General features: G+C 43.3%; 1 protein-coding gene across 3 annotated transcripts in view; it reads left to right on the plus strand.

Moving 5' to 3' along the window:
- The first annotated feature begins 11,728 nt into the window (after positions 1-11,728).
- The window catches only part of RAB27A (RAB27A, member RAS oncogene family), a 73,385-nt gene continuing 71,811 nt past the window's right edge, over positions 11,729-13,302 (plus strand). For 2 of the 3 annotated variants that reach the window (XM_022579540.2, XM_089907178.1), the window contains exon 1: positions 11,729-11,836. The gene's annotated coding sequence lies outside the window, so the exon portion shown is untranslated. The remainder of the gene's footprint in view (positions 11,837-13,302) is intronic. The other variant, XM_022579541.2, reaches the window with a different exon arrangement.

Genomic DNA, 13,302 nt, shown 5'->3' on the forward strand with positions numbered 1-13,302 from the left:
TCTTATTTGCCATTTTATGTCTTTTCACCAGGACAGATTAGTACTTTCCTTTTAAGCAAAAATGAATGTCTTAAGGAATATTTTATTTCCTAGTTGAAGCTTCTTTTTTCTGGGAATGTGGCCTATACATTGGCAGTCTAGACTGTATAAACTAGCTGGGAATGTTGTTTACAGTTGTGTTTGTAGATTAAATTAACCAAGTTAACTTCAGGCAGGATGCCCCTCAGCCTACAATTAGCCTGCTTTAATATACTTTAGAAGTCTTTCAATCCCAGCCCTTTCTCATCCCAGGCAGAATGGAGGAGTAAATTGAGAATTGGGGTGGCTCAGGTCAAATGGAGGTTTTTGAGAAGGTAGGTGGTGTCACATAGGGTGGCAAACAAGCCACAGCTCTGTTTACTTAACCCACCAAGCAAATTTGCATTATAATGGTGGTCAGGGAGGAGTTAATTTATTACGAAGCTATTCACATAGTTAAAGGGTTTTTTTGGAAATCGCTAAGAACTGATATTTAACAACGAAAGCTTAAATGTAATCACATATGTACAAAATGCTTTAAATCAACTCATTTCTTCTTATTGATTTTTTTGAAAAATAAATTCATTGTAACTTAATCTAAACTATGTTGAGACCAGCATACGTAATTTAAAAAAAAAAATGTGAATAAGAAATTACAGAGTAGTACATGTTCACCTCATTAAAAAAAACCAAACAATACAGAATGAACAAAGTGAAAATTACTGTTTTTCAGTATACATTGATTTAATTAGCACCTTTAATAGTTTGAGCTTTTGAGACTGTTTTTCTTCTATGCACACTGAAAAATATATGTAAATTTAAAACACATACCAAGTATCTACTGTGTGACAGGCTTGGCTTGTCTGTCGGTAGACTGGGGTTCTGTTCTGTGTGTCTTCTCATTGTGGGCCCCAGGCTCAAGGAGTAGCCCCTATCTAGGATATGACAGAGTTTAGGATTAAGAGAGCGAGAGACTGAAAGGAAACATGAATTGTAAATGTCTGCTCAGCTGTGGCAAATGTCTCTTCAGAGTCTGCTGGTTTAGAGCATGTCACAAGGTCCTGCCCAAAGGTGAGGCCAGGGAAAAAGACTCTTGCCACAGGATACACAGTCAAGTGTATTCCTGCCTGTGACCATAGGCAAGAATATATAATCCTGTTATCCAAGGAATGATAATCCTATTTAACATCATGCGAAATTGAACTGTTTTTGATCCTCCTTTTGGGAAGGATTGGTTTGTCAGTTCGGTAGTCACATAACAAGTGCCAGGGAATGAGTTGTTTTTTGTTTTTTGTTTTTTCCGGTAAAGGTACTGCAGCCATTCAAATCAAAGCCACAGTGAGATGTCGCTTCACATATACTAGGATGACTACAGTCAAAAAGGGCAAATAATGAGTGTTGACAAGGATGTGGAGAAGTTGAAACCCTCGTATATTGCTGGTGAGGATATAAAACAGTGCAGCTGCTGTGAAACAGTTTGGAAGTTCCTCAAAAAGATAAACATAGTGATACCATATATGACGCAGCAATTCTGCTTTTAGACATATGTCCCAGAGTAGTGAAAACATATGTCTACACAAAAATTTGTAAATGAATGCTCATAGAATCATTGTTATAATAGCCAAAAAGTGAAAATAACCCAAATGTCTCAACCAGTGAATGGATAAACATGTTGTGGTATATCCACACAATGGAATATTACTCAGCTATAACAAGGAATGAAATACTGATATGTGCTGCAGCATGAATAAACTTTGAAACATGAAAGAAGCTGAGCACAAGAGGCCATATATTGTATGATTCTATATGACATGTCCAGAATAGGCAAATGTGTAGAAACGAAGTGTATTAGTAGTTCCCAGGGACTAAGCGGAAGAAGAGATAGGGAGTGACTGCTGATGGATATAGGGTTACTTCTTAGGTTGATGAAAATATTTTGGAACTAGATAGTGGTGATCAATGACAGCTTTGTGAATATATTAAAAACCACTGGGCTTCCCTGGTGGCGCGGTGGTTGAGAGTCCGCCTGCCGATGCAGGGGACACGGGTTCGTGCCCCGGTCCGGGAAGGTCCCACATGCCGCGGAGCGGCTGGGCCCGTGAGCCATGGCCGCTGAGCCTGCGCACCTGGAGCCTGTGCTCTGCAACGGAAGAGGCCACAACAGTGAGACGCCCACGTACCGCAAAAAAAAAAAAGAAAAACAAAAACCACTGAATTGTATACTTTAAAGCTTTATTGTGTGAGATTATATCTCAACAAAACTGTCAGAGAAGAAAAAAACCCACTGCATCCAGAATAGCAGCTGCAGTTGAGGTAGTCCATTGTTCCCTGCCATAATCCATCTAGCATGTGTGTGCGGTGTAGAATATACATAACATAAAGTTTACTGTTTTTACCATTTTTAAGTGTACATTTCAGTGGCATGAAATATATTGACATTGTTGTGTGACCACCATCACCATCCGTCCCGAGAACTTTTTCTGTTTAGTTTTTGCAGGGCGCACAGAGGTGAATTGAATGGTGTTATAGAGAGAACCCCCCCCACATATACTTCATATCTTTGAAGGTGGCATTAACGTCTGCAATTTTTTGCCTGAATCGCTTCTAATTTACTATTGGAGCCAGGGAAAGCAGATTTAGGGGCTTTCAGTTGGTCCTTTCTATAATAACGGTGTGGTATGGACTGAATGCTTTTCCCCATTCATATGTTGAAGCCCTGATCCCCAATGTGAGGGTAGTTGGAGGTAGGGCCTTTGGGTGGTAATTAGGTCATGAGGGTGGAGCCCTTATCAATGGGATTAGTTCCCTTATAAGAAAAGATACAAGAGAGATGCTGTTTCTCTCTCTTGCCCATGTGAGGATACAGCAAGAAGGTGGCTGTCTGCAAATCAGGAAGAAGGCCTCATCATACACTGCATCTGCCAGCACCTTGATCTTGGACACCATAGCCTTCAGAACTGTAAGAAAAAAAAATACCTGTTTTTTTAAACCACTCATTTAATGGTGTTTTTTTTTAATAGCAGTCTGCACAGACTAAGGCAGGGGCTCTTCCTTTAAGGTCAGTGTGAGGTTTCTGCCAGCTACTGAGTATATGTATGTATCCTATGGAATGTATCCTATGGAATGACAGAGTGGGTCCTGTAAAACAAATTTGGGCCAAACGTGCACATATCTTATCACCCCCACAAGCCCCCACTCTAAACTGAGGGACTGTGGTAGCATTTAGAGCCTCCTTGTACCAGTTTCAACTCAGATCTTGCAGTCATCAAAGTCTGAATTCCTCTTTCCCCAATGCACATTTATCCTGGTTGAAGGCCTTGGTCTCTTGGTAGGAGCAGAGGAAAGTTTATGATATAATTCTTGTGGCATTGGTATAATTCTTGTGGTATTCATCTTCATCAGGTGAATACAGCTTCTTCAGTCATTGGCTCTAAGTCTGTGAAATGACTTAAATCAGGAAACTGGTGAAAGACCATGATTGCCATTGTGGAGACTGACAGCCTTCTGCTCACTAGTTCTTGATTTTCTTTAAAAAATATTTGAGTCAAGAAACACCCCTTCTCTCCTGAAAACAAAAACACCCCATCTATCTTTTCCTTCAGAACACCATGACCTATAAGCCACCATCACAGATCTCTGTGGGTCAAGACACCCTGGTTGCACCCCAGCCTGGCTTCCCATTATAGTACTTATGGCCTGCCATCTGTTCTTTGCCATTTGGACATTCTTTTGTTTCTAATTGATACTCAGGAGTCCTGTTGCAGCAGCATCTTCTGTCAGTCTCAGCTCATAAAGGACATCCACCATTGTGCTTTTCAGAGATGTCAGTGGCCTCCTCACCAGTGCCTCAGTGAAAGGAGTATCATCAGGGCCTTCCCAGGTAACATAATCAGGTGGTGGTTCTGCAGTCTCATCACAAATCCATTCTAACTCCAAGATCAGGAGGGCAAGATAGGGAGAATAAGAGAATTAAAGGGGGAAAGCCTAAACAATGGTAGATTTTCAAGGGGGCCACTAAACTTGATCCTATGGGATTTCCTGAAGAGAATTCTAAAAGCTTTTTAGATATTATTTTGAAATAATTTCAGACTTAAAGAAAAAGTGCAAAAATAGTACAAAGAATTTTCATATACCTGTTATCCAGATTCCACACATGTTAACATTTAACTGCAGTTGCTTTAATCTCTATATATGTGTGAGTATGTCGATGCACACACACACATTGTTTTTCTAAACCCTTTGAGAACAATAAGTTGCCCATGTGATTCCCTTTTACCCCTAAGTATTCAGTGTGCAATTCCTAAAAACAAGGATATTCTCATTTATAATTATAGTATAATAATCAAAATCAGGAAGTTAAGGTTGATAGGATATTATTATCTCATCTCAGATTTTATCCAAATTCTACCAAGTCCCATTAATGTCCTTTAGAGCAAGACAAAATTTTTTTTCTGGTCTGGGAACTAATTCACGATTACATATGAGTTTAGTTGTCATGATTCTTTGGTTTCATTTATTCTCATTCCTTAGTCACTGCCTTTCATGATCTTGAAATTTTTAAAGAATACCGGTCTGTTTTGTAAAATTTCCCTTAATTTGGGTTTGTTTAATGCTTCCTCATGATTAGACAGATTCAGGTTATACCGTTTTGGTAGGAATACTGCAGAAATGATCTGTCAGTATGATTCACAGATTCCTATTTTGTTCAGTGAGTTACAGTCTATTACTGTCACCAGTGCTAGCCACATGATTTGTGGGGCTTAGTGCAGAATGAAGATGCACAGCCCTGGGTGAGGATGAGAAAGTCAATCTCCTCTTCTCATGGACCCACCACTCCAACCCATGGCGAATGTGCACCCCCCAGGGATTGTAGCCTCCATGCTGGGGTGCTCTTGATTCCTGGGTGGTGGTGGCAGGAGCCCCCTGCTGAGTGGCACATAGAATGTACTGTGGTGCTAACAGACTACGGTAGTGATACCTGCCTTCTTGCCCGCCCCATGGTGCCATGGGGCATGGGCTCAACCCTGATCCCTTCTGCTCTCACATCCACGCTCCTGGCCGGGTGGAAGGTGATGGCGGAATGTGAGCCTCCCCCAGCCAAGGTGACTTAGTCACTGCCCTGGAGTAAGGTAGTGAATGCAAGGCTGGGTAGGGCCCAGGGGACCAGGGGGTGAGGAGTGGGCAGTGGCAGGAGTCAGAGCCATGTGTCTGCAGAGGCTTCAAGCCTCCAGCATCCTCCATTGTGCCATCAGATTTCACTTATAAAACACAAATTCAAAGGTAAAATTATTAAGAATTTTAAGACAGTGACTGCAGAGCATTAAAATTCTGAGTGCAGGGCCCTGTGTCAAGTTCTAGTTCCATGCCCATGAAGACAACCCTGACAATCACTACATGTTCAAATTGTCCCAGATTTGGCTGGTTGGAGTCCTTTCAAGCTGGCTCCTGTATTCTTTTTTAATAAATGTTTATTTCAAATATAAAATGTAATGTTTAAGCATTTTCTGAAAATAATTTTGTAGTTTAACAAGTGTAAAATAAGACTTCTTAAAAAAGTTTACAACTAGGTATAAAATACTCAAGAATATACTTTGACATTCACAGTGGACATTTTTGAAAGGTAAGTTTTGTTAATGTAGCTTATAAACAAAAATATATTGACAGTCCTAGTTAAAATAAGCAAGCTCTTAGCTGAGGAATAATCCTCCCCCAGATGGGTCTGTGTCCTTTTGATATGTCCTTGTCATTCTCTGAGCACTTCTTTACTTTCTGGCTCATCCTTTTCTTAGACGAAGCTTTGACTCTAGGAGTTTGGTTCTTTTTTAAAAATTGAAACAAAATTCACATAACACATTTTAAAGCATACAATTCTGTGGCATTTAGTACATTCACAATGTTGTGAAACTATCACTTCTGTCGAGTTCCAGGACATTTTCATCACCCCAAAAGGATGATGTACAGTAAACAGTCATTCTCTATTCCTCTTCCCTGCAGCCCTGGCAACCAGTCTGCTTTCTGTCTCTATGGATTTACCTTTTCTGGATGTTTCATTTAAATAGAATCATACAGTATGTGACCTTCTGTGACTGGCTTCTTTTACTTAGCATACTTTCAAGTTTCATTCATGTTGTAACATGTATTAGTGCCTCACTCCTTTTTGTGGCCAAGTAATATTCCATTGTATGGATATACCACAATTTCTTTATCCATTCATCCATTGATGGATGTTTAGATTGTTTCCACCTTTTGGAACCTTTTGGAGTTTTGCTGCTATGAACATTTGTGTACAAGTATTTGTTTGAATACCTGTTTTCAATAATTTTGGCATATTTCTAGGAATAAACTTGTTGGGACATATGACGATTCTCTGTTTAACTTTTTGAAGAACTGCCAAACTGTTTCCCAAAGTGACTACATCATTTTACATTCCCTCCAGCAATGTATAAAGGTTCCAGTTTCTCTATATCTCGCTAACACTTGTTATTTGTCTTTTCTTTTTTTTTTTTAAAGTTATGGCCTACCTAGTGGGTATGAAGTGGTATCTCATTATGGTTTTGATTTGTGTTTCCCTAATGACTAATGCCATTGAACATATTTTCATGTGGTTGTTGGCCACTTTTATATCCCCTTTGGAGAGATGTCTATTTTAGTCCTTTGCCTGCTTTTTAATTGGATTGTCTTTTTGTGGTTGAGTTGTAAGAGCTCTTTATATATTCTGATACTATATTCTTATCAGATATATGGTTTGCAAATATTTTCTCTCATTCTGTGGATTGTGTTTTCACTCTCTTGAGAGTATCCTTTGATGTGAACAAATTTTAAATTTTGATTGTCTAATACAGTTTTCTTTTGTTGCTTCTGCTTATGCTATCACATGTAAGAAACCATTGCCAGATCCAAGGTCATGAAGATTTCTGCTTATGTTTTCTTCTGTGAGTTTTATAGTTTTAGTTCTTATGATTTAGGTCTTTGATCTATTTTGAGTTAATTTTTATATATGGTGTGAGGAAAGGGTCCAACTTCACTCTTTTACATGTGAATATCTATTCTCCCAGCACCATTTGTTGAAGAGACTGTTCTTTCCCCATCAAATGGTCTTGGTACTCTTTTTGAAAATCAATTGGCTATAGATTTATGGGCTTATTTCTGGACCCTCAAGTCCATTCCACTCATCTATATCTCTGTCTTTATGGCAATACCACACTGTTTTGATTACTGCAGTTTTGTATTAAGTTTTGAAATCAGGACGTATGATTTAACTTTATTCTTTTTTTTTTTTTTTTGCGGTATGCGGGTCTCTCACTGTTGTGGCCTCTCCCGCCGCAGAGCACAGGTTCCAGACGTGCAGGCCCAGCGGCCATGGCTCATGGGCCCAGCCGCTCCGTGGCACCTGGGATCCCCCCGGACCAGGGCACGAACCCGCGTCCCGTGCATCGGCAGGCGGACTCTCAACCGCTGCACCACAAAGGAATCCCTATCTTTATTCTTTTTCAGGATTTTTTTGGGGGCTATTTGGAGTCCTTTGCAATTTCATGTGAATTTTAGCATCAGCTTTTCCTTTTCTGCAAAAATACTGTTGAATTCGATAGGGATTGCATTGAATCTACAGATTGCTTTGGGGAGCATTGCCATCTTTACAATATTATGTCTTCCAATCCAACAACATGGTATATCTTTTCATTTATTTAAGTCCTCTTTAATTTCTTGCAGTAGTGTTCTGTAGTTTTTAGTGTATAAATCCTGCATCTCCTAAGTATTTTATTCTTTTTGTTGCTATTATAAATGGGATTTTAAAAAAAAGTTCCTTTTTTGATTGTTCATTCCCAGTGTATAGAAATACAACTGATTTTTGTGTATTGATCTTGCATCCTGCGTCTTTGCATATTTCATTTATTAGCGCTAATAGTTTTTTAGTAGATTCTTTAGGATTTTATATATAAAAGATCATGTCTTTGGTTCCTTTTATTGGAAAAGGGTATTTAGAAATCAAGATCTGAGTGCTAAGTGTGTTCATAGCTACTATGATATACTTGCTTCTAGGACCTCTTAGCAGATGGAGCTGGAAAATATATACTTAATACATATCTATACATAACTCTATTTCTCCATATTAAAAATCATGAGTTTGTACTGATACCTCCCATTTCAATCCTATTAATGTAACTGGAGCTGGGACTCTGCATGTTTCAAGCAGCAGCCTGCAGTGTCAGAGAAGCTCCAGAGCTGTAAGCAAGAGGTATACTGTGACCAGTTCTGTGGCTGGAGTAAGAAGTGGTGTGGGGAGGATTTTGAACTGGTGCACAAGATGGGTTTAATATACTTAGTTTCTGTAATAACTTTCTCTCTTTGTTTTCCTCTGGACACACTTTTCTCAAATTCCTTTTTGGATTTCCTCTGCCAATGCCTTAAATACTGAGTGATCCTCTGGGTTCTGCACCAAGCCCCCTCTTTGCCCTCTCAGCACATTTTCTAGACTAGCTCACTGCCTCTCATGTCTTTGAGTCCCCTTGGTAATAGCTCCAGTTCACGTCTTCTGTGCTTCAGACCAACTTATTCAACTACATACTAAACAGTTTCACTTGGATGTTCTGCTGGTGCTGGTATGTCAGAGTTGAAATGTCCTAAACTTGTTTATTATTGCCTATTTCACTCTCCTTCCCTGTTGCTTTCTTCCTTTTGCTCAAGGGTTTCCTAGTTGCCCAAACCAGATCTGGGCGTCTCCATGGATTCCTCCCTCTTCTTCACCCCCTACAGCAAAGTCTTCCTCTTTTTTTTTTAAATTAATTAATTAATTTTTATTTTTGGCTGTGCTGGGTCTTCGTTGCTGCACATGGGCTTTCTCTAGTTGCGGCGAGCGGGGGGCTACTCTCCGTTGTGGTGCATGGGCTTCTCACTGCGGTGGCTTCTCTTGCAGCAGAGCACAGGGTCTAGGCGCGCGGGCTTCAGTAGTTGTGGCGCATGGACTTAGTTGCTCTGCGGCATGTGGGATCTTCCTGGACCAGAGATTGAACCCGTGTCCCCTGCGTTGGCAGGTGGATTCTTAACCACTGCGCCACCAGGGAAGTCCCTAACAAAGTCTTCTTGATTCACTCTCTTAAGTATCTCAAATCTGTCCATTCATCTTCATCCTCAGAGCCACTGCCTTAAACCAGATATCCCTCGCTTGGACTTCAGCATGCTAATTGGCCTTCCCAGCCCATTCTTCGCCTTATAGCCATTAAGAAAATGGGTTCAGGGCTTTCCTGGTGGCACAGTGGTTGAGAGTCCACCTGCCGATGCAGGGGACACGGGTTCGTGCCCCGGTTCGGGAAGATCCCACATGCCGCAGAGCGGCTGGGCCCGTGAGCCATGGCCGCTGAGCCTGCGGGTCCGGAGCCTGTGCTCCGCAACAGGAGAGGCCACAGCAGTGAGAGGCCCGTGTACCACAAAAAAAAAAAAAAAAAAGGAAAGAAAGAAAATGGGTTCTAAGTTCTGGTCCTGGCTTTGCCACTTATTAGGTATATGAACTTAGGTTGCTTAATCCCTTTAAGGCTCAGTTTTCTCATCTGTAATATGGGGACAAGAATAGTGCTTATTTTATAGGGCAGTTGTGAGACGTAAATGAGGTGATACATGTAAAGTTCTTAGCATATGGGCTGATTCAGAGTAAATGGTCAATAAATGTTAGCTAATATAAGCATTCCAGGGTTCTTCATGTTCCAGCCTCTGCTCATTTCTGCAGTTTCTTTGATTGCTTCCTTCCACTCAGTTTTTCAGCTTTTCTGAACTTCTTTCAGTTGCTCCAATATCTCATTCTCTCTTTTTGCCTCCAGACCATTCCTCTGCTCTCTTTCCTAAAATTCTCTCCTCTCTCACTTTTCCCCTCTTATTCATCCTTCTGAATCTATACATCATTATCTCTGGGAAGTCTTGACTTGGTGTCACTTATCTGTGTTCCAGTTACACTCTTTAACTTCCCTTATCAAGGATCGTATCTCACTGCACTGGAGTTAACTTGGTTTCTCTGAGGGCAGGATCCCTGAGGGCAGGGACCAATTTACCTCGTTCACTATTGTCTCTCCAGTACCTAACACAGTGCTTGACTCACTGCGTGAAATGAATGAATGGACGACAAATGGGCCACAGCATCGCTATTTTCTGATCTCCTGCCTGGTAAACTCCTGGTGACAGCCCTGCAGGAGTGGGGAGGGCTGAAGGGGGAGCTCTCCTTATATGAGCCATTAGCGGTTGCTGCATTGTTGGCCCCCCAGATCTTAGCTGATCAGTGACTCCTAAGACTTCCTCTACACATGAATATCGGGCTACTTTTCCTGTCCTAACCTCCATCAACAACAGTTTGATGGCCTTTCTCTTCCCTGGGAAACATCCCTTGAAAGCATCACCCTATGGTGAAATCTGTTATCCCTAACTTTGAGATCACTGTGTTATATTTAGAACTATTAAATTGAATGTATATTCAATATTTGGCAGTTTCATATGGTTCATCCTATATGTGAATCTGAGAAGCTAATTGTACTGTAGTGCAAACTGTAAGTAGTTATAGACTGAAAGAGTGATGGAGTTGGGCAGGTCGCCCTGAGACAGCTGGAATTTGTGGTGCAAGAAGAATCAGTGAGATAGCACAGATAGCAAGAGACAGTAGACTAGGGCTTCCAGTCATTTTCTTTTGCTTAGAAGTAGAATTATTTGGTTCAGAAGTGCTTTCCCGGAAAGCCCACGGGGCAGGCCCAAAAGCCACTGTTCAGACCCCCAGGGCACTGGAGGAGAGTTCGGCTCCCTCTCAGTGGGAACCTGGTGGCCCCAACCTGCCTCACAGCCACAGGTCCAAGCGGCCCACACAAAACCGTCGGCACTGAGAGAAGGAAGCCGCTGGGGGGCAGCAAAGGCTCGTAGACTTCTCCGTACAGGGGCTATTCTTTCAAGTACTGTACTTTTTTTTTTTTAACGAATTGCTCTAATACTTGGAAATTTAACTGAGAGCGATTTTATAATCTGAACTAGACTGTACGAGTAGAGACCCCGTTTGTCATTTCCTTCCAGAAATATATTTTTTTCCTGCCAGAATTTACTACTCTCCCCCCGCGCCCCCCTTCCCCCGGTCATTTTCAAGAATCCCAGAGCTTTTTCTCACTCCAGGAAGGCCATGTCCAGGCCCCCTGAGTGAGGAGCTGGCGGGGCGGGATGGACAGTGGCAGAGTCGGATGCCCAGCGCGGATCCGGTCCCTGGGGAGCCGGACCAAGGGGGCACTGTGAGCTGGAGCGCCCCCGGGCCTCAGGAACCGCGGGCAGGGCTGACTTTGCAGCCGCTCAGCACCTCTGGCTACAAGGTGGACACACCGACCTGATGCCCTGGAAAACACCTTTAGAAAATGGCTTTTAGGGGAGCAGATTTGGCGAGAGGCACCAAACTATACCTTGCAGTGCCCGATCCCGTGGCAGTTTGTGTCACCACTGTGTCTCAGAACGAAAACAACACCCTAAGGTTTCGCGCCTTCCGGGAAGCGGCAGGGGAGACCCAACTTGGATTAAAAATAGGCGAATGGGGCCTTTGCGTGGCAGGTGCGGCAGGGCTGGGGGCGGCGCGCGGGGAGGGCGCCCGCAAAGCGCTCTCGCAGAGTTGGGCGGGGGTGCTCGCCGAGGTGACAGGAGGAAGCGGGAGGTGGAGGGTGGAGAGGAGGTCCCGCCCCCACCTCGCTCTCCTTTACGGGAAGTGATGTGGGGCCCGACGGAAAATACCCGCCGAGGACCCAAAAAAGGCCGTCAGCGGGTGGACGCGGCGCGCGCAGAAGGAGCGGCGTGGGGACCGCGGGCGAAGCAGGTGAGGCGGCTGGCGCGGGCGGGGGAGGCGCGCTCAGGCCCGGGGCTCCTGGAGGCTCCAGTCACCCCGCGGGGCTGAGCGACGGAGCGGGCGAGCGCAGGGTCTGGCCCTGGGGCGGGGGGTGGAGCTGCAGCTCCTTCTCTCCCCGCCTGTGGGCGGCTGAGCCCACCAGAAAAGCTGCTTTGCTTCTCCCAGGCCCTCAGCACAGACCCCACGATGACAGAGACGAGGTGCTGGTGCTGATTAGGTGGAGTCCCTGGTTGGGCGAGGTGGGCGAGGTGCTGATTAGGTGGAGTCCCAGGTTGGGACGGGGCTGAGGTCACCTCCGGGCGGCATCCAGGTGCGAGGCTCCCCATCTCGGGGTGGGAGGAAGGAAACTTCTCTGGCAGGAGAGGAGGAAGGTCCCAGACCTCCTGCACGCCCCCCCTCCGCCCCCCAATCCCCCGCCGTTCTTTCCTCCCTCCCTTTGTTGTCGGTTGAATGATTTAACATCTTGACACCTTTGCTGGTGAGGGTCTGGAAGGGCAAACTGCACGGGTGGGAGAGGGTTCTCTCTTTCCCTGCCAATCAGACAGAAAACCCTACCAGGCAGCCAGGCTCTCGGGTCTTGACTGGTGGTAGGGCTGGTGTGATGACTCGTTTGGTAACTATTGCCAAAGCTTTTGTCTCTGTCCCAGTAGATCACCGATTAAGCAAAGTCAGGCCTGAAGTGAAGGAAAGCTTGTGAGCCCTTGACTTCACCTTCCCAGCATTTCGGCTCCTGCGGGCCACATGACTTCCTAATCTCCTGCCAGGGGGTCCTCTTTCTTACCTCTATGGGCTAACAGCTATTTTTTCCTACTGGATGGATTATCACTTTTGGGTCAGCTCATCATTCAGATGTTGAGAAGGGGAGTAGTGTTTTGCTGTATAAATTTTCTATAATTATTGGTGATATAACTTGGTGCTTCACTGTTCTTGTTCCATTTATTTATTTATTTTAACCTTCTTAGAAACTTGCTTTAGGGGGAAAACACAGTCTGGAAAACAGAATTTCTGCAGATGGTTACAAATGAAGAAAGGTTAATGTAGTGCTGGAAAGACTTGACTGACCATCATTCTTTTCTATATTTTATGTTAGTTTTCATTCCTACTTTCTTCCTTTCCTTTATTCTTTCTTCCTTACTCCCTCACTTCCTTAACTTCCATGGCCTGCCTTGATTTTTAACTTTGATGAAGTACAATTAATTTATTTTTTCTTCTGTTTCTCTGCTTTTGGTGTCAAATCTAAAAAACCATTGCTAAATCCAAAGCCATGAAGATTTATGCCTATGTTTTCTTCAAAGAGTTGTATAGTTTTAGCTCTTACATTTCAATCTTTGACTCACTTTAAGTTAATTTTTCTATATGGTGTGTGGTACGGGGTCTAACTTAATTTTTTTGCATATGGACATCCAGTTCTCCCAGCACCATTTGTTGAAAAGATT

Source organism: Delphinapterus leucas, chromosome 2 (assembly GCF_059928025.1).
Source record: "Delphinapterus leucas isolate spDelLeu-1000000601 "Yukka" chromosome 2, BTC_Dleu_Yukka2, whole genome shotgun sequence".
Classification (NCBI taxonomy): Eukaryota; Metazoa; Chordata; class Mammalia; order Artiodactyla; family Monodontidae; genus Delphinapterus; species Delphinapterus leucas.